This window comes from Apteryx mantelli, chromosome 3 (assembly GCF_036417845.1).
Source record: "Apteryx mantelli isolate bAptMan1 chromosome 3, bAptMan1.hap1, whole genome shotgun sequence".
In the NCBI taxonomy this organism is placed as follows: Eukaryota; Metazoa; Chordata; class Aves; order Apterygiformes; family Apterygidae; genus Apteryx; species Apteryx mantelli.
The window spans coordinates 36,692,458-36,714,603 of record NC_089980.1 but is presented as its reverse complement, the minus strand read 5'-3'; the positions used below and the strand labels follow the sequence as shown (position 1 = coordinate 36,714,603).

At 39.0% G+C, this 22,146-nt stretch overlaps 1 long non-coding RNA gene across 2 annotated transcripts in view; it reads right to left on the bottom strand.

The window, feature by feature from the left end:
- Positions 1-22,146, bottom strand: part of LOC106490462 (uncharacterized) — a 129,368-nt gene that overhangs the window by 40,610 nt on the left and 66,612 nt on the right. For both annotated transcript variants that reach the window (XR_010883687.1, XR_001293613.1), the window contains exons 2-3: positions 20,791-20,859; positions 962-1,048 (exon numbers count right to left, since the gene is read on the bottom strand). This is a non-coding gene — a long non-coding RNA (uncharacterized lncRNA). The remainder of the gene's footprint in view (positions 1-961; positions 1,049-20,790; positions 20,860-22,146) is intronic.

Sequence of the window (22,146 nt, the reverse complement as noted above, 5' to 3'; positions counted from 1 at the left end):
AAAGAAGTCCCTTGAGATTCTAGGAGAAGAAATGCATTTCCACTCCTCCTCCTCCCCCCCGCCCCGCTTCCCTTCAGTAAGGGATATGAGAAGCATTAAAGAAATTGAATTCTCTTCTACTAGGCAGAAGCTTGCTGTATCATGACTGTCTCTCTGTCCAGAGTTACAAAAATTACTTAAAGACAATTGCACTAACATCAGTTGCAGCAGCTGAGGAATTGCAGTAGTGTAAACTCTACATCACCACATATTTTCTTAAAGACAACACCATACACATCAAGATCACATAATTATCAGAGTCCTGCCATATCAAAATTATGCATTTGGAGTTTTTACAAGCTTCTTAATTCTATACAGGCAATATCAAAACATACCATGATACTTTCTTTCAGAATGAGCTCAACAGCATTTGCATCTTAATAAAAACAAATACTAAATTCAAGAAGTACCTCAGTCCTTTGTCCTTTCAGTTATTTCACACACTCCAAACAACTTCCATCAATCAACTTTTTCAGGAAGCACTATAACACATAACATGTGTCTTAAAGCTAATGCATTTTTAATACCTTTACTCATAGACACAACACCTCCTTTAGCTCCTCTGAAAAACCCTCCCTCTGTACAGCCTCAAGACAAAATGCAGCATTTTAGTTCTCTGAATCTAATTTCAGGTGGTAAACAAACAGCATGTCCTCCACTGAGATACATTCAAAGTTATGCTCTGATCCTACAAACATAATATGCTCTACCTCACCAGGGTTACATTTAGTTTTATACGTTCCTCTTATTAGTAAGCACTGCCAGGCCTGGGCTCTGGTATCCCATTCTGCAATCATGTTCACATGAGGCTTGACTAAGGTCCCTCTCCTGTCAATTCAGGCTCAGAGTACTCCAGGGCATAGCTGGCATCATCCTCATCCCATAGAAGCTACCAAAATAAACTCAGGAAATCTTTACTTACCTTTAGAAACACTCAAGCTCCTCCAGCATTGCCTTTCCTGGGCTGGAGAGGAACTTGCAGCAAGGAATCAAACCCAGGAAAAGTTTTCTGCAGGAGCAAAAAGAGAAGCAATATCAGCCAAACACCCCCACCCCCAAGCACCGGTGAGGGCAACATCAGCTGATGCTCTCTACCCTCCCCTAATTGGGCACTTACTGCCTTGTTATTTGGCTTCCTATATATAATCCCTTCACCCCAGTATTACTCTACCTGCCCTTCCATTCTTCTGTCTTTCTGGTGGTAAATCCTCAAAGTCTTACAATAAGAGTTGGGGGGAGGAAATGAAAGCCTTATGAATCCTCCCTTTTAAAGGGAAGAGGGAAAAAATGAATATTCATCAGAAGAACAAGCTTGCCACTTCTGTGATCCCCTGACTACTTTACCTATGTCTTATATCTGCTTTTCTATCCTTCCCCTTTCAAGCGTTAACTCTTTGGAGGAGTAAGAATTTCTAGCTGCTCTGTGTTTGTAAAGTTTCTAGCATGCACAGGCTTTGCTCCTGTTTGGTCCTTAATTCTGTCATTGTAAGAATAAAAGCTGAACATTCAGAAGTATTACAAAAATAAATCAGAAGACAGAAGCCTGAAAGTTAGGAAAGAAAAAAGCTTGGCTTAAGAAATAGACTGTTTTAGAAAGATTGATTTTTTTTTGATTGATTTTTTTTTTTTTTTCCCTCTCCCCAGCAGACAGGCCATGAAAATCGAGACTTTACAGTTCAGTTTTGGGTATGTGAATTGTCAGTGTTATTGAGAGCAGTCTGGAAGATAACCTAGGATGCCACACACCTGTGTTTACAAGGACATGTTAAGTAAGCCTAGTTTTCCTTTTCAAGGCTGAGATAATCATTTGTGCTCACTCAAAGATCTTTCCTTATTAAAGAAACTATTGAAATGTTTTGCTGTGAAAAAGAAAAGAATATATTTTAAAGGCCATGCTGTTGTGTCTGAAGAATAGATCAAGAGTCTTAATAGCCCTTTCCCTCTTAAAGCTAGAAAGCAAACAAACAGAAACAAAAAAAATAATCACTAAGTTTATTTTTATGGAAAATCAGAAATAAATGAGCAGCAAGGTCTTCAAGCATTCTACAGTCTGAGTTTCAGGCTTATTTCATACAGATTTCTTGTCCTTTTCTCTCAGAAGAAGAGTCTTTCTGCCTAGGTGTCTGTACAGAAAATCAGCTATTATAGTTAACATTTTCCAACTTTTTTTTTCTAATTAAAAAACTAGCTATTTGCCTAAATGAAGATTTTTGCAGAAAATGTTTGACCTCCTTAGATACTCTTAGATTTCTCTTAGGGAGAGAAATTGTCCATCATGAAAAAAAGCAAACAAACTCCAACCCCTTTTCCAAGCAGTTCTTGTTGTTATGACATTAATTATCCCCATATTCATAGTCTTTTTAATCTTCAGGATTTTCTTATTCCAGAATCTTTTGTATTTGTTTCACATTTCAAAATTGTAATTGTGGAACATACCACATTTTGAAGTCCTCGTTCAAAGAGAATTCACAAAGAATGTTTCACCATGCTTTGATACCAAGTTTCAGCTGTTTTTTCCATCATTCTGTGTCTATACAGGTAGGTGGATTTTTGCCTCCAGCCAATTCTATTTAGTGATAGCCATTAGTCGGTCAATTAGCTGTGAGCATGCTTGCAGCTTTGTCATTTAAATGACATTGAAAAAGGGATAATATCAGGTTGAAGGTTTGTTCTCCAGTCACACTCAATACTCTTCATTAAACTAAAATAAAGCTCTTACTTTTCTTGGTCAGGATTATTGGCGCAATTTTAGGAAGAGGTAGAATGTCTACAGAGTTATCATATTGTAGCGTGAGAAATATCTTCTGGTGTGAGCTAACAACATTGGGGAATAACATTCCCAGCAATAGTTTAATTGCTGGTGATATGATCTGATGCTTGTCTTATGTTGCTCAATAATCACTTTCAGCTTAGAAGTCGAAAGCAGACCTGTCTCAGTCAATGCCTGAGTGCTAACGAGCCAGTGCGTATCTAATATGAACCTATGCATAACACACCAAACACTTCCAGAGAGCTCAGGCTGTATCCTCTTTGAGGTGCTATACTCCACATCTTCCTTTTCTTGGCCAAAGATATCAATAACAATTAACAAGCAATATGAACATAATACAAAATTTCAAATACTCGTAATGACTGATTAACTAGCAAGATCAGTTTGTCTTTGTTATTTTGTGCTGCTACATGGCCGCACTGCTCTTCTGAAGTGTTGATGCCTGTGTAGGCAGGTGCTAATAAATATGAAACCCTTGCAATTTCAGTAGTGCAGTTTTTATAGTTGTGTCCTGTGAATAAACTGAAAATGATTAAATGAATACAATGAAAATGAAAAACGTAAGTGCTTCAGGAACAGCTGTTTTACCTCCTCTGGCTCTACTTTGTATTTCCAGAAAGTTTCAGCCTGGTGAGGCTTTTTGATAGTACAAGCTTTTTCTCTTAATGTGTTTTCTTAATCTGCTTTATTTCTGTATCAAGTACAATTCAGAAATCATTCAAACCCAAGCAGTCTGATAAATGTCTGGTTCATTCAGTTCTATACAATCAGTTTTGTGCAACAGAAACCTCTTCACAACACAGCTGGTTCCCCTGACTCCATCAAAAAACTCTTGCAAGTACTGTGCTGTGCAAGTGTAACCTGGGTGTGAGCATGTACTCCAAAGTCACACTTGAATTACTAGAGCTACAATGAAGCTTTGCATCTTCGCTTCTGTTGCCAGGATCTCTAGAGAAATATCTCGCTGTTATTGGCACTGCAATAAGCCACTTTGTGATTGTTTTGTCGAAAAGATAAAAGTTCAAAACCCCCTTTGGGAGATTCTGACCAAAATCATCTTCATCTTCATGTTTTCTTCAGCACTCCATGAGGGAGAAAATAATCCAAGTTTTTTCATTCTTTTTAGGGTACTTTTTTTTTCCTGACAATTTTTCAGAGGGTAAAATACCATCGTGTCCTTGAAGGAATATCAATGATGTTCTCTTTGCAGTACTAATCTGGGCCTTTTTGGTCATTTTATTTCCTTCTGCTTACAAATTAAATTGATTTGCAGAGACAGAACTTTTCAAAGATATTCCCATAAGATCACTGGTTAGATTAAACCAGTACTTCAAACGATAATGAATCTGTTTCTGAAAAACAAATGTTTGCCTTCTCCAAATCATGCCTGGGGTTCCCCTGAGCTTCACAGTTCAGTGAGCATTAATGTTACATAGCACAAATGATGGGACTTTTCTGAGAAGGCAGGATACAGCTGCTCATGCTTAATTAAAACTTATAAGATTTGGTGTGTTGCTTTGATCTCTTGCTTTGTTGTTTTTCCACCTTTTGAGCAAAGAAACTATCAAAGCCTAAGTGTATGCAGAATGTTTGTCTCAGCGAAAGTCATTTATAGGGTCCATCTCTAAAGCTTTTGGAAAAAAAGGGTATTTCCAGGCAAGCTGACAAGTTTAATTGTGTTTGTGTTAGATTTCTATATCCATGCCAACAATATAGGCTGCTTACATTGTTCAGATGATTGCAAGAAGATTAAGGTGGTATAGTTTGCATTCACCAACAAACATAGGTGCCCAAAAGCCATAGAACAGGTATATATACCTTGTTTTTGTGAATACCACTTAAGCAGGAAACCTATACGACATAAAATGCAGCTTTGCATAGCCCTACAGAACCCTGATACAGACCTTGGGGCAGGACCAGAATGAATCGGAGGCAGCAGCAGGTACTGCTGGAATGGGTGAGAGTCCGTATTGCTGCCTGAGCTATAGCAACAAGGATCTCATTGCTTTCACATTTGCCCAGAGGGCAACACAGCTCCTAACAGGAGCAGGAGCTGTGCTGTGACAAGTCAAATCAGAACAAAAGCAGAAGAACCTGCAGTTCTCCCACTCATTTCTGTATTTTGCAAAAGGCATATCTGCGCTGCACACTGGAGTGTGCAACAGAGCCTCTGAGCTAGCAAAGGCCAAGGGGAAGATGAGGCTTATGAATTCTGGTACAGGCAGACACAGAAATGTTAGTTCAGACCCCGAATGACTGTCTCCCCATCCAATGTTGCATTGTATTGCGTAGACACAGCAATCTGGAAATAGCTTGGGAACCTCTGCACTCTCAATTATGCACAGCAGATATGCCCTTACTTTAACGCCTGTAAGTAGTGGGGGTGATCTATAACCTAGGAAGTGAAGAAATCTGAATGCTGTCTCCTCAGACTCTGCGCAGGGCATGCTACTCGCTAAATTTAAATTTGCCTGAGGATATCTCTCATAAGCTACCAGAATTAATTTTCCTCATCTTCTCAGCTCAGTCCTGGGAACCTTTGGAGTAAAAGGAAAAACAACATTGCATTGCTTCACTTTCTCAACCCAGTGTTTTGGTTAGAATTGTTATGTAACTATTTCAGGTAAATACAGCTCCCAAATAACTGTGGTTTTGAACATGACTTTATGCAGAATAAAGTGCTTAGTGGGTTCCTCTGATCTGATCACTTGAGAGATGAAGAAAAAGAGAGAATTCCCAGTAATTTTAGGAGGATTTGTGTAACACCTCTCTTTAAAAGATCAAATGTTCAGTTACCACAATCCTCAGCCCTTGTTGTTGCCATGAAATATTTAATGAAAAGAATATCCAGCTCAGTAACTTTTTATCTTTAAGAATTTTTATATGACCAATCATAACACAGAATAAAACTTTGGCCTCTATTGATTTTGACTGTTAGTGATTTCTTAAGTCATTGCAAGCCTAACAAAGTTACAGAAAAATTATCTGAAGAAGGGGAAAAATCATCACTGGAAGAATGACTGAAAACATATGAACTTCTTAAGGATCTTGTTTTCTTCATAGAAATATCCTAATAAAAATTAATCTGTGTGATTCATAGCCCTTTGAAGCCAATGGAAAGACCCGCAGTTGCACTAAAATTTGAATTGGATTCCATTATATTCAAAAAGATCTTTAGGATTACATTTTTAAAATTGCCCACATGATTAAGAAAGCTAAATCGCATAGGTACTTTGAAAGCATTCCTCTCCGTAATGATTATTGACTTGAAATCTCTTTGCATAAGAATAATTGCCTGACTAGCAAGCTTGCTCACAAGGTTAGAGTCTAAGCTCTTACCAGAGACATGGCAAGCAGTGTGAAGCACAAGTACTGTCTTGCTCCCCCTGCTCTTTTCAGACTGCACAAGCTGCTGACAATCCCTGCCTCCCTCTCAAACATCTTCTTCCTCCCCTCCAGCAGCAGCATGCTCAGCAAAGGAGGCTGTGAGGAGTCCCACTTGCCCTGCCCTTACCTTGGCTTTGCCTGTAAGCACAGTTATCTGACAACTGCTGGCAGATAGTAACAAGGCATGCATAACTACAGGCTTGATGAATCAGTTCAAGTTTTCACCAGAGGAGGCAGAAAAAACAGTAGAGGGATACCCTGCTGTTGAACCGCCATCACACTCCAAGCAGAGACTGTACCACTTTTTTTTGCTGTCATCATACTGAAAGCTGCGGAAAAAAACAGAAACCCTTCTTCCATCTCCCTGCATCACACTTGATTGCATACTTATCAACTCAGCTAAAAGAGAGCTAAATGAAAAAAAGCATAAAAGCATTTGGGGATAAATGCATAGTTCAAACAGGCAAATTCTTAGGGCTTGGGTAGGGGAACTCTACTCATCTAAAATAGCTCTGTTATTCTGGATTTCACCAGAACAACTGAAAGAAGTTAACCCTCTCTGACCAATACTGTATGCAATACACAGTTTTGAGCATTTTAACATATAAAATCCCTTATAAGTCATATCCATCTGGTTTAGGGAAGCATCACAAACTGAGTGTTAACCTCTAACTCTTTACATATAAAGCAAAGCTCATTTGAGCTTTTCCAGGATGATCCTTATTATGTGAGTTTGAAATGATCATTTGGGGTTAGATTGAGAAGGGGGCAAAGGCATTTAGCAGCTGCAGGTAGACATTACTCCCCTAATCCTCTACAGTGATTTTTGGCACACAGATGCACTCCTTGCCTAGGGTATTCCTGTCTATAGTCCTGAGTACCAAGAAGTGGGCACACACACATCCTCTGCCACTTCCCAGAGCATGAAGTTAGAAGGGTTAGCAGCACTGAGCTGCTCAGGGCCCTATTCTCTCCAGGTTTCAGAAAATAAGCACCTATTTTGTGTGCTTAGAGTACATTTATAACTCTGCAAAACAGCCAGAGAAAAGACTGACAAACTTGTCTGTCTTTTACTTAATAGAGATGCGAGCTCCAGTTCCTCCTTTTCCCCCATATCTCCTGTGACAATTCTCTGTCTGCCAGTGTGCTGGGGTGGGACAAATCCTGATCTCATTTTTCTTTGCATAAAATATATAGATATGTGTTAGGCCAAGACCAGGACTCTGATCTCTTTTTTCAGCTGAGAGTCATTTTTCTCCTGCGTTTCTTTTGCATGGTAGGATGCTCCAATGAAAAGAAACCCAGATTAATTCACAGCATGGTGCTCAGAGCACTCTTCTAAAAACTGGGAGATGAAAGTTCAAAGCCTTTAAGCAGAGAACAGTTTTAAGACAATGTTTTTCATAATCCACATGGATGATCTAGGCTCTAATTAAAAACTTTCTCTTGCCACTTTTGAAAGGTTTTAATCTTCCTCAGTTTTTTAAAGAGAGAAAGCATGAAGGCATCTAAGCTGCAGGTGAGTGCTGGGGGTTCGAGGGCACTGCCAGGCCCGAATGTGCCTGCAACCGTCCTCTCCCAGGGTGTCCCTCAGCCCTGGACCCATCTCAGCCCGGCCTGGGGCCATCAGTCACTGCCCTGTGACGCTGCAGCAGTGCTGGCTCCAGCCCTGCCATGGCCCTGCCCCTGCCCTGCCACTGGACCCCGTGGTCCCCACTCTGGCCCCAGCCGCAACGCCCCCCTGGAGCTGCCCCGGCTCCCCCAGGGCCCTGCTCCCTCGGAGCGGGGGGACGGGCCCTGGTGGCCATATCGGCCCCAGGGAGCCCTCAACCTGCATGGGGCCCTGGTGAGGAGATTCCTGGGTGCAAACCCTGAGTGGCAAGGATGCTGCCCCGACAATTGGACTTTAGCACTTTTGTCTTTCTTAGACAAAAGCTTTTCTTAAGCAAGTACTGATGACTAGCTTAGGTCACAGCTGATCTTTGTGCAGGGGAGCTCCAGGGTCAAACCTGGAGCTGCAAATTCCATTAAGACTTGCAATATAAGACATTAAGAGCTGTAATGCCCTCCTAGTGAACAAACACTTTAGCCCATCACCACAGCCCTTCAGTAGAGCGGGTTATAGGAACATTCACCGATGGAGGCACAGACGATAAATCAGGTTAGGGTGAAAACACCTATTCCATGAAGGCTGCAAGAATTTGCTCTAGCATTCACTGAAGCCAGGATTTCTTCCTCACTGATTTTCTACCCAACCTGGAAAACAAAAATCTTTTTATAACTATCACTAATGATTCTGCAACAATAACCCTACAACACACCTTCACCTTGCCCCATGCATTTCCAACCCACAGTATTTGCCTGTACCATGGTTGGTTCATACCTCCAGATTCAAGGGCATTCAGAACTAGCTTTACACAGTCTTTGTACCTTCCTGAAAAGGGTTGTATAAGAGTTTATCTTTCAAGATTTGTGTGGCTTCATTTTGCACATTTGCAACTTAATTTAAATGCCAAACAGATTGGAAGATTACTTTTTTCTCTGTCAGATCAAAAATATTTAGGGTCACAATCTAAGAAGAGGATTGAAGAGCAATAGAGAGCTTAACCATAAATACTTAGTGATACATACTGCTTACAGCTCTTGTGTTAAAAGACAAAGGTCACTCATCGTCCATAATCATGGCATTGAAGGTAACATCCAGGTCCTGGATGAATGTCACTATGGATTTCTTTACCAGTAGATAGCTAGACCTTTGGTGCTAGACTCTTAGCATGCTATTACAGATTTTTAAAGTCAGTCCTTTTGTTCAATTGAAAACAACACATCACAAATACAATTTGTACTTCTTTTGCAGCTATCCTTAAAAAATGGAAAGAACAGCTGCACTACACTCAAGGGACAGATAAATTATTGCCCTGTGCCTTGCTGGGCCATTTATCCCCAGCTTGCTTTCTGCATAGGCAGAGGAGATGTCCCCCCAGGGAACGGCATGGCCCTGACCTACCCTCAGCCATGTCCTCCCTGGGGTGGTAAAATTTAGTGTTACTCACAGTGCTGACAAGCCTTGAGCCAACACCTATGAGATCAGGGCAGAAATTATTTGTACCCTTTGCTCGGTCTAAGCAACTGCAAGCTTCTAAATGTCAGAGGGTCATTAGCTGTCTTAGCAATAAATAATGCAAAAGCAGGCTTTCTAACGAGGCCAGAATTTGCCTGAGAGCTGCTACTAGGTTCATTGCTGATTTCTAACCAAATTAAGGGTGTGTCTTCATGGAGAGATGCAGACAAACCTAAAATTTTCTCCTCTTGCTGTGAGTTAGCACAATTTTAGTTGGTGATGCCGGTCTGAAAATAACAAATGTGTTATGACAGCGTGCTTATGACTGACAGGTCAGAACAGGAGCAGAGGAGCTTTTCTGCTCCATCACTCCATTTAGGTGCAGCTTTTACTGCTGTGAAACTGCACTTGTTATTCTGGACCACTACAACATTTGATTTGATTTAACCTCCATTTTGGATGATCCTCAGAAGGCTTTGAGGAATATGAATTTACCAAGCCTTTGTATAAGTAGGATGTTGTCCAGTAAATTATATTCCCCATCCCTCTCTGCCCTCAAATCCTGCTTAGACGCTAACTCTTTTGATTTAATGTACACGGTACCTTCTATAGTGTAACCTGTGCCACAGTATGAGATCTGTTTGTTTCATATTGAACCATTTTTAATTACAGATTGCAGACATTGTGTTACAGGGCATGTCCTCAGCCTGTCACACTTCAGCTCCTTGTTTTAAATTCTCTTCTTCCCTGTCTGATACACGAATTCTCAGGAGATTTGTAATACTGCACTTCTAAATGAAATTTTGTTTTTAAAATTAGTTTTGTGTTTGGACGCAAAATTGATGAGGGAAAAAGTGGCTGAACAGAGAAGGCAGCTGAACTGATGTATTATAAAAGATATTGACATGTATGTCAAAAGATTAATCATTTTGTAGGTCAAGTCTAGGTTTAGAATGCTAATTTGAAAAGCAAAGTAACAGCATTTTCATAAATGAGATAATTAAAATATTCCTTTGGTACAAAAAACTAAACATCTACTTGGAATGTGTGTGTCTCACAATATAATAGGCCGGAGTTTTTCATCGATGGAAATTTACAGATTTCAAGCACCCTCTAGTCTTTTCCTTGCAGTCTGAGCTACTGTGTCATTTTTCCGAGTTACAGATAAAAAGTAAAAGTCCTTGGCTACTCTGATTTTGCTGAAATGCAGCATGGAGAGAGCTTAAGAATTAAAAAAATCTAGATGCAAGGGGCTGTGTCATTCAAGAAAAATCTGTTTTTCTCTCCGTTGAGTGAAGCAGACGTGCTATCTAGCAAACCATTTAAAAGTATTGGTTAGGGACTTCTTGTGCTAAATGAAAGCTGTTCAACTTTCAGTTTCTGCCAAAACTACTTCATTTTGATATTTTCACAGCCTTGGTAGTTGTTGTTTTAGTTTTTTATATAACAAACCTCCTTCAGAACAATGTGGTTACCTTTTAGACAACTGGAGAGATACTCCCACGTTCCAAGTTTCACTTTGTTCATTGTGAACTGGGAAAAATATATCAAAGCAAATGAGTGAAACTGTCCTTTTCTATTTAAAACTACAGAAACAGATAGGCTCCCTTATGAAACCACTCAAGTTTTTACACCAAAACGCAATCACATGTCACCATTAAATATAAAGGCACGTGCCAGGCCACTCAAGAATTTGCTTGGTATTATATACTACTTATGTAGATACATGAATGTATGGATGCATGTTGGTATTCTCTACTTACATTTGCAAATTTAGGTGAGAAGACAGAAAACCACAGAGGCAAAACAGACAGGCACTCTGAAAAGACCCAAGGAAAGCTTAGAGAGAGAAGAGCTTGTGGACAGAATGCGTGAATAGACAGGTTGCAAGCTATGATCAAAGAAACAAATTGCTGCTATTTTACTTGACTATATACAGGGAAACAAGACCTTTTACATCCCTTTCAAAGAAATATGATTTTATCAGATAATCTCTACTGTCATCAGGTTTACCTCCTAAGAAGAGCAAAAGCAATATTTGCACTATTCAACCCTTTACTAACTGTATTCCTATTTTAGCCCTCTTTACTAAGCACTTTAAAAGACTGAGAAACAGTCATTACACAAAAGAGCAGAAAAGACAAATGTTAGGCAGAAAAATAGTCAATACTATTGATAAAAACTTCAAAAATTACAATTTATACCTCTCAAATCATGAGGTTCATTTATAAGCATTCTTAAAACTCTATATTTCAGAAACTTGCTTTATAAATAAGGAGGAGACATTCTGGTTGTCTCCTGGTTCTTGGACATGGAATTAAAGTACGCCACTGAAACCACAAGATTTGTGATAAAAGTGTAAGAGCTGGCATCAATAAATCATGTTACTCCATTTAACACATGAGCAACTGAACCAGAACTTTGGGAGACCAGATGCTTAAGATTTCAGGTCTGCATTTTCAGAAGCCAGTGCTGCACTTAGGGTTAAGTTTTCCTGACCATCTAAAGCTACTAGGTGAAACCTGTATTTCTAACAGAACTCATGTGTCAGTACTAACCAATCATACCTTCAGATGGTTTTAACAATCAATACGTTGAGATTTTTTGAAAATGTGTTAGTGTTAAAGTGGGAGCTGACAGCAGACGCATGTATATTAATGTGTAGTTCATACTAGGAGTGTGCTTTTGCAATAAATTTCCATATCCATGGCCATTTCCCGTGCTATGGCTCACCTTGTGAAACAGTCCCAAAGCACACAAACTGGTCTCCTTCTGCATCCACATTCAGCTCAAAGATATGCCCCGGGATTATCCCTAATGTGCTTCAACCACCTGGAGACAGTCAGACCACAGGACTAGACGAGAGCTGGTCTGAACTAACCCTCTCACCCCCTGCCTCCACAAATACATTTAGTGTGGGCGCTGCATCCACTGCACTGATGGTTTTGCTCTGTAGGTCTGCTCCTGTTGCACTGTACTGCTTGGTAGTATAGGCATAGCCATCTTTAGACGAATTGGCACCGTACTTCTGAAAACATGATTCTAAAGGCACAGCCACATTGCGCAATAGAGAATGGGACAGAAATACTGCTCAGAATTGTATCGTCACTGGCAACATGCTGGGAATAATGTGACTAAAAGTTTTTCTAGCTGGAGTTGTAACATCATGCTTATCTAGTTCTACTGCTTTCAGCATGACCTCAATTTCAGTGCATACTGCTGCTCTGTGTGAAAGTACCAAGCTGGGGTTGAGGCTGGCATGGACACCTCTGTGCACTGACGCTCCTTTGTGTGCTGCAGTGCCCTACTGCACATCATGGGGGTATAGAACTATTTCCCGAGACCCTGCTCTGAGGTAGCTCGAGAGAGAACCCTTTTTCATCTTCCCTTCTCCAGTGCTTCCTGAGGCTAACAAGGTAGCGCTCATCATACCAGGGCATATGCTAGCAAAAAGAACACTGTGGAATATATAATGCAAAGGGAAAGGCAACAGTTTCCAGTGAGAGGTGAAAAAAAATCAGGCAGAATTTCAAATGCAGAAAGAAAGTAATTCAGATTTCTGTGTACAATGTATGTTGATAGAAATTGATAGCTGCACATTAGATTGAACATATCACAAGCAAAATTCTTTTCTCTGATCTTTTGCAGGTTTCTTTCTCATGGACTAGATTTTTATTATGTTTTTTTCTTGCTTTCAAAGGCACAAGAGAAGTATGGAATATACAATAAGCCTGTTGTATAACAGCAGTATAGAGGAGGAAATTTCCCCCACACTTGCATTCACTAAGATGAACAAAGATAAATAAATAAGTTTTGTGCAGAACAGTGATGCAAAAATTTAAGGAAACTATGTGGGAAACATATAAGACAAGCTGCTGTCTAACAAGGTTTCTTGTTCTGTAGCTGTCGTCATGGTATTTAAGCACATTCCATAGCCAACAGGACAGTTTGGGGGCTAGAGGAAGTTCTGAAACTTATTCATATGGAATTTATGAAGTATATGGGAAATGCTTCTGCGCATGTTATGTCCGGTACAACGGAATTATAGATCCTGCACATTTGGGAAAAATCTTTAACAGATCTAGTGTTTTACCCCAAGTATTAACATTTGATCTTAACTCCTTTCTCCCTTCCTGGAGAACCAATTATAATATGGATATATTTCAAAGTCTAAGGAAATCTTTGCTATCTGCCCAAATATACTAACTTTTGACTATATCGAGAGGCTGCAGCTGACTTTTTTTTGTGGAATTAAAGCATCTGACACTTAGAGCAGGTTTGTTCTTACTGTACTACCAACTCAGGATGAATAAGGTCAAGGAAGCACTTCTGTTTTGACAGACCCTGTTTCACCCTATCCATTATTACTCCCTTTTTTTGTGCAAGTTGTGCATTGCCAAAGCAAAGCTGTGCATGAATGATCATATAGGTAGCTTAGATATCTGCATCATACACTGCCATTGTTTCATTGACTGCACACAGACCTTCCTTCAAGATCTTTTGAAAATTCTACCCTAAATGCTGTCTCTATTAGTCTTTGGCTTTGTTCTTCTTTAATCTATAATGAAAAACCTATTAAAAACTGTAACAGTCAGGCAGGACTCAAAATGGGTTTCAGCATTTATACTCTTATACTCTTGAAACCCTTAATTACTTTTGGACATTTTTAAAAAGTCAGTATTCATTAAAAAATTTCTCTCCCTTTTCCTATGTTTATCTGAACTTATATTTAAAAAGAGCTGTAACTAGGATAGTCATGTTAAAATAAATTGTAGAGCTTAATATCTGAGCTTAATTGACTGTAAAAGCTAAAAAGCAGTTACATAAAAATATGCAAAATTTAGAAAGACTCAAGACATAAAAACCAAATCTCTGAGAACATATTGATCCAGTAATTTGCATAGTACGTACATAAACATCATCTTCTAAGGAAATCTATAAAATCCTTAAGAACACCAACCACATAAGAAGATACTTCTGAAACAAAAGAAAGATCAAAAGGAATGATTTTGAGGGGGGCTGAAAGTGCACTTACATTGAAACTTCTATTAAATAACCACACAAGCAGCTAACAAGGAACCATTTGTCCAGCTAAGGCCTTGGAATAATGGCTATACTTTACCTTTTTGTGCTTTATATTTCCAGGTGTATAGCAAAAGATTTTCCACTGTCCTGTGGTATTTTCTGCTAGAGAGCAGCAGAACAGCAGAAAACAAAACAGCCACCAGTCATACTAGAGCCCATGGTTGTTAGCTCCAGCTCAGGAAAAGCAGCAACCTGAAGCCTGGCAGGAGGCACTGCAACCTATCCTAGTATGCTGACAGTTTGCCCGTAGATACATACAATACAAAATACAATGACATCCAGGTTAGGTGACTCTGACAATCAAATCCAACCCATTAGCTCCAAAAAGGCTGCCGGCTTTAATGTCCATCTGGATATTGCTCCTTGTATTTTACTGAATTTGACTAGTCCTTTGTGCCTAGACAGAGCAATTGCAGAAGAGACGTACATGTAAGCATGCACACAGAGGGTGTAACATTTTAAAAAGCAGCACTGAATATAGCTTATAGAAGCTACCTGAAGTCCTGGTAAGAGATGCCACTCGGCTCCTGGAGCTAGACTGCCACCTACACCCCAGCTAGGAAGTTTCTATCTAGCTTAGAGATGTGTATGTTATACTTCTCACAGTTCAGTTATTATAATGTGACTATTTCTTAAAACTCCCGGGTCGCTTAAGAGGACTTGTCTGGGAACTTTATTTCTGCTCTTCCTTGACTTTGCTTTTTTTCTTCATCTCAACCAAAAGGTATTTCAGTTAGAATGACACTGCGGCAAAGGTGATGTTATACAGCAGAGCTTGAAGGAAGAACAGAGCACCCAAAGAAAAGCGGTTAATGATTGAATCATCAAAGGTTTCCATTTAGTGGAAGGGGAAGAATTTGCCCTAGAGCTTCACAGAAACGAGAAAGTTCAGATGATCCAGAAATAAATGGCAGACAAAAATTAAAAAAAGAATCTGTTCGAGCACCCATGGGGAAATGACCTCGTCTGTACTTTATAGAGTTCCCACATTAAACAGATGAAACAGTGCAAAGTTTTAAAAAGGTGCTGTCATTTTTTTTTAACACAGACCTCTTCAAATAGCATGTTTTCAGTATATTCCTAAAAGGGCACTGCTGAGTGTTTGTCTGAGAGGCTGAGGTCATGTTTTGTGCGAGTCGGACAACAATGGCACTAGTCACGCTCCAATTCAATTCTCCAAGAGAAGTCCTCTCCAGCATAAGGCCTATTCATGCAGTCCCATTTCAGATAAATTATGGGAAGCATGGATCCATTAGTAACAACAACAAAAAGAAGTCATAAAGTATCTGGAGGAAAACCAGAATGTTCTATAAAACTGCATATTTTGAATTCATTTTTCCAATGCATTTCAAGCATTTCAATATGGCAGACTAATATAAATGGACAATTCATATCCTTTCCATTTGTATCTTACTCAGAGATTTCTTCACTTCTGTTAAAGCAAACTCAGCATGGCACAGTGGTGTTTATTTTTATTGCTTTGAACTGTTTCTAGGTTATGAATACTGATATGCTTTGCATCCTACAAATATCTTGAGTAAAGATTAATTGGTAAATCCTAATCAAAATTGTGCTTAAGTTTTCCCTAAACAGGTGATTGATTTAGCCTTAGGTAAGATTAGTTCAGTATTGATTTTCATTTATTTATTTATTTTTATTTTGGAAGCATTGCCTCTTAAGAAGCATATAATCTCTGTGTCATACTCCACTGTCAGCTGCATGGATATAAATCTGAAGTAAAGCCACTAGAGTGGCTCTAGAATTACACTTTGGAATTTACTGAAAACTCTGCACTTGCTACATCTGTTGGTAATGATTCATAGATCTGAACAGTATTAGTAACATGCTGTCACCTCATCTTCAACTTCTCTTCCAACTTGTCTTAGACTTGTCATAGAACATGATGATGTTCCAAGCAAAGGACATTTTGTGCCTTAGCAGATTTCATTGCTTGGATTTGAGCACAACAACGGAAAATAACCCCATCCTGTAATCCTAGTGAGGGCCATTGGGCCACGGATGTATAAAAGTCCTTCTCCCTTTTACTGACGCTAAAGAGCAGAGTCTTCATTCATCCTTCATTAGTCAACTAATCCAGACAGAGCAGAAATGACACAACTGTGTTGCTTTTGCTCCTGGCTCTTATGATTGTGCTGACATTTCCAAAGTGTAATTATGTTATTTCTTGAAAAACTTTTTAATTGCTTTTTTGCATCTGACAAGCATACTATTCCTTAGGCTGATGATACATTAGGCAACATTCTAATTTCTGCTGTCTGCCGATTCCAATGTGGTGTTGGCTCTTCCCATTAGATGTAGAGGTAACAATTTTTTGTTAGGAATAAAGCAAATAATTGATTGTTTGAATTCAGTTACCCCAAGCTCACTCTCACCTCAGAATAATGAGTCACCCAGGTTTCTGACTTTGAACAAGAGCCAGCAATGAGCTACATGCATCAACTGTATTTACATTTTTATATCAGAACAGTTGGTGATTACACTTTAATACAAAATATACACCTCATACGGAAAAATTTCTCAAAACAATTTTCACATTTTCTCATAAGTTAACAATTTCCTAATAGTTCAGTCATGTGCAAAAGACCATGACCACCCTGCTGAAGACAAATTAACATTTTCAGACAGTTCATGTAGGCAGAAGGACAAAACTCCTTCCAGAGAAGTTAAAGATCAATAATTTTTGAGAAAAAGAGGAGCCAAATTTGAACAGAACTCAGAAAATGAGTTTAAGATAAGAGCCAGTGGTTTTTGACAGCACATTTACTGAGTGTGCAGACTGTGCAAGAACACTGAGTCCCCAGCGACCTGGGTTAGGTACCTATGTACAGACTGCCAGGGACACGAGGAGGGAAAGCAAGACATGTTAGATGTGATCTCAGCACAAGTAGATTAAACACAGAATTCTTTCATTTTTCTCCTGTGTCTTTATAAACTTTTGCATCTGTATCGCCTCTTTTAGAAATAAATATTTTTTATTTGCATATCTTAACCTGGCTTGGATCAGGAATGATTCTTAAAGAGCTGAGTAACAGAGGCACAGAGAACTATAACCAGGACTCAGGATCATCCAGTAAATTTCACCATGGCGTAATATACTTCGGCTGATCCGAAACCTGGCAGTACAGAAGTTTGAGAGGTAAATTGTCTTCTAGTGAACAGCATTAGTCAGGAAAGCTCTGTAGCATGCAGTGAAGAAGTAGGGAGTATATGTAAACCCTATGGGTCCTGCAGTGCTGTTTTTATTGGGGAGTGGACTCTTATCGGTCATCACCTGATGAAAGCAAAGAGGATTCTTTTAATGAGAAATTATAGGTGTTAGAGTTTTCCAAGGAAAAGATCGATAATATGTTTTCATATCCTTATTTGGAAATGTGTACAGACTGTAGCACAGAAGGTGGGACACAGTGGAAAGTTCACTCTTGGAGATAATTTGGAGTTGTCAGATACTTTTTATAACTTTTCTCACCTTTCCCACTTCTAAACAAAGTGGATCTTTTTGCTGCCATGACAGGCTTTCAAAAATGTTAGTACTTCTTTTAAAATCCCATCAAATGTGTCTTCGTTTTAGGAAGGCTTCAAGAACATCCATAACATGAGTGTGCATTGGTCAGTGTCCTCCTCTGCTTTCATCAGCAAAGGTAAGAGGGCTTTTTTAATGAGTAAGACTCTCTGATGTAGCCAAGGGTAAAAGCAGATATGCAGAGCTCACCCAATTCTAGTCTGAGCAGCATAGGTACACGTACTTGTTACATATGGAAGATCTGCCATTTTTTATTTACCACTATATCTATAGATACAAGAGCATGTATCTATCTGCCTTTTCCTGTAGCATGGCATTTGTGTGGTCAAAGAAAGTATGAACAGAAAGGGAAAAATGTTGTCATGAATTTCCTTCTGTTTTCATTACAGTCAGGATTAACTGACAAAATATGTACAGGTCTAAAAACACTGTTTGAACCTTGAAATAATTTATTAGCTAATGTCCTGCTCGGCATTTTGAGTAGAGAAAGTATTGGAAAATAATATGCTGGATTAATCATCATTATTTACAGTGGAATCTGAAAAGCTCAATCTAAAGTAGTCACATGTAAAATGTATTAAAATCGCATTAAGAGAGAAATAAGTAGTGAGCTGTGTATGATTCTGCAGTCTGTTTTTTTAAAAAAACTTTTTTCCAGTTTTATTTTTCCATTGGCTCTAACTTATGTCCAGTTACCCTCAGTCTTTTTACTGCCATGCTTTGCCAGCCACAGACATACCAGCTCTCCAGCCAAACTTCCTGTTTTTCTCCAATAAGTTGCAGCACACTCATGTGTACGGGGTGCCTGAGTGATGTGTACCACACACTCATGTACACTGCTGCTACACTTAACTGACTCCTCCTCTCTTCAAGGGATTCCTCAAGGGGATGTTAAGCAGCTCCTGAGTTTTGGTGATTAAGCCACCAAAGCAGAAAGATGCTTAATTATTTGATGTTTAATTTATTACCACCATCATAAATCCCCAAGATATACAGTGGACTATATTATGCTACTGAGTTTTAAAAGTGTGCATTACAATTAAGGCAAACTGCCTACAAATCAATTATATTATCTTTCAAGATCTGATTTAGACCATATTCTGGCAAGATATATAAGGACCTGAGGTTTTGATGTATTACATTGTACATGGTTAAAACATTTCACTACCATTTCTTTTAAAAAAAGATATACTGGAAAGTCCATGCATTAATAGATCACAGGAAAGGCTCATAAAAATCACTGATTTTATAAATGGAATCAACTGATGCTGTCTTATCTTTAATGTTTATTCCCCCCCCCCTTTTTTTTTTAAAGATGTGGGTACACATCATGAAACTTTTCTACTCAAACTGCAGAGCTAAAATTTTTTCTCTCTGTCTTTTATTTAAGGTACTTTAATTTGCAAGATCACCTGCAGCTGGAACTGTCAGGAAAACACCTAACATGAGGGAGACTTGTGATAAAAATCTCAAGAACTGGCAATGAAGATAGCAAATATACCCATTCAAAATACAAACAGAATATCAAAATGTTAGAACCGGATATAAAAATAAACCAGTGTGTATATACAATACAGTAAAGGATGAGGAGGTCCCCACTTCACTTCCCAGTTTAAAAACTCCAGCCTGTCTCCCACCCCAGCCAGTGCTGGATATTTATAAAAAGAGCACATGGACCCAGAGCAGCCATACAGTGTTTTTCCCCCATGGCCAGCCCAACTAGTGTCTGATACTCAGCAGTTCATGGACTTTCTGAGACAAAGTTTTCAGTGAGACTGTTGTATTTAGTAGCCATCAACAGACCTGTATTTCATCAATTCTGTATTTTATCAATTTTTTGAGCCTAATTATACTCTCAACCTTCTGTGTTAATGGGGGTATCAGAACATTCACTTACTCCTTCTGCTATGAGAAATAGAAACAATAATTCCCTATTCACTTTCTTCTTCCCGTTCACGATTTGATATACTTCAAGCATATTGTCTTCTAGCTGTCCCTTTCCAGGCCGGAGTGTCCTGTTCTATTTCCGTTTCTGTTCTGTGGTTCTCTGACTCAGTTTCTTCTCACATGGAATTTGTTCCATATTCCTTAACATCCCTATTCGTCTCCTCTAATTCTACTTCATCCTGTTTAAGACAGGGTAAAGAACTGCAAAATATGGTATGCATGGGCACAGTATTTTTTTCATTCCATTCTTCTCCTAATTGTTCCTCACATTTGATTTACCTTTTTGACCATTGCTGATATTTTCAGAAAACACTTGACAGTGACCCCAAGATCTTTCCCTGACTGGTAATAACTAATACAGAGCCTATCACTGCATATGCTTATTTTAACTCAAGTACACCACTTCGCATTTATCAGTATTGGATTCTACCTACTGTTTTATTCCTCAGCCAGTTTTGCAGTATCAGGAAAGCCTACTGCGGTTCTTCTGACAGCTTTGTTTTGACTATCCTGACTATTTCTATGGCATTTGCAAGCTGCGGCACCCCGCGATGAGCCCCCTTTCGCAGCCCACACGCTGGCGATGCTGAGCAGCACCAGCCCTGAGCCAGCGCTCGCAGGCAGCTCCCTCCTTACCCTGCTCTCTGCTGTGAGCAACCACTGCTCACCCCCCCTGCCTTTCTAAAGACACACTCGTCCCTAAATCTTGATCAGATGAGGAAGGGCACTGAAAAATACTGCGGCGAAGTATCTTCTTGTCCACCAGAGGGAGATACATCCATAATTAGGATTTAACGCATGACAGTACTGGTCAAGGAAAATAATTCTTCATGTTTCTAAATTGAGATGTAACACTCATTTTGAACTTTAATTAAATGAACAAATGAACAAATACTTTTTGTAGAGACATTGACACATTAGGTAACAAATTACTTTTAAACTGAATTGTGTTAAACTTACCTTAATACAGATTTTTCTGTTGTTCAATAAGAGTTTGCTTATGGCTTGATAGATTCACAGGAAATTGCTCTAGAAGAATAATTAAAGAAAATGAAGGTTGGATTTGTATTTCTAGCACAATCTGTATTGAGTTCAACTCTGTTAAAGTATAAATACCATTAACCTTTCACATGACAAAGTTAGATTACTCCAAATAATTATCACTTCAACTAAAGATGAGTCATATAGAGAAGTCACCTGAATAATGTTATATTTATCTCTGCACCGACACATGTAAACTCATCCTTTTTTGTTCTTCTGTTTATATGGTACTACAAAGAAACTGATAAAGGTAAGGGTACTGATCTATTGCAACATTTAAGCATATCAGTTATTTCATAAACTTGGATAGATCACACTCACAGCTAGACATCTGCTCTGCAGGAACCTGAGTCCTGTGTTCCCACAAAGTTCTGGAACTTAAATATGTGAGGACTAAGTCAGATGTAGTCACAGTATGGCATTCTTATTTTCTTTTTTCTTACTAAAAGCTGATAGAAAGCCTACCACTTTTAGCACATTTTAGAAATACACCAACAAAAGTAGTATCACTATGTCTGTAAAGACTGTTCATAACAGCCTCCAGCAGACTTAGCAGCTTATCAAGATTTAAGGTATTAAACCCTTGCTCAATGGTGTTCTACTCAGGTTGAATAATGGTTGAGTTCCTATTTCACTGAAACTCTCCTCTATCACTGTTTCAAACTGCCATGATCAAATAACAATTTAAAAAGAATTTAATGGGAAACCAAATATGGAGTTAAACTCATTATTTTGAACCAACCTATATTTAGGCAATGTTGCAGATACCAGATCCAAATGCCTTAATATTGTCACTTAACTGTCTCCTGAGAGAAAGTATTCTCATTTTATTAGGCAACAATATAACAATAAAGCAAAAAAATTCAGAAACAGGTGACAAGATGTCACTGAACGATTCTCTTGCTGTTCTGTGCCAGTGCTCTGCAGCCCATATTCATGCTGGATCAATGTGTTGAGCCCACTGAAATTCCAGTGGCTTCAGTACTCAGCATTTCATTTGAGCCCTTCACGTCCTTCAGGAAAATCTTCTGACTATTCACTTCTATGAGTTAAAACACTTTAATAAACTGCCAGGAAAAGACAATTTCTCTTATCTCACCACACTGAGTTATTTGTGGTTTAGGATACTGCTACATGGGAATTACCAGCAAAGAAGGAAAAAGAAGCTTCCAGACTGCCTTAGAAATTCTCCTTTTAGAAAGCTTCCTTCCTCCAGGAGAAAGTGGGGTTGGTGTCCGTCCTGTGCTTCCTGCTCTTCTCCTTCCCCTGAGATGG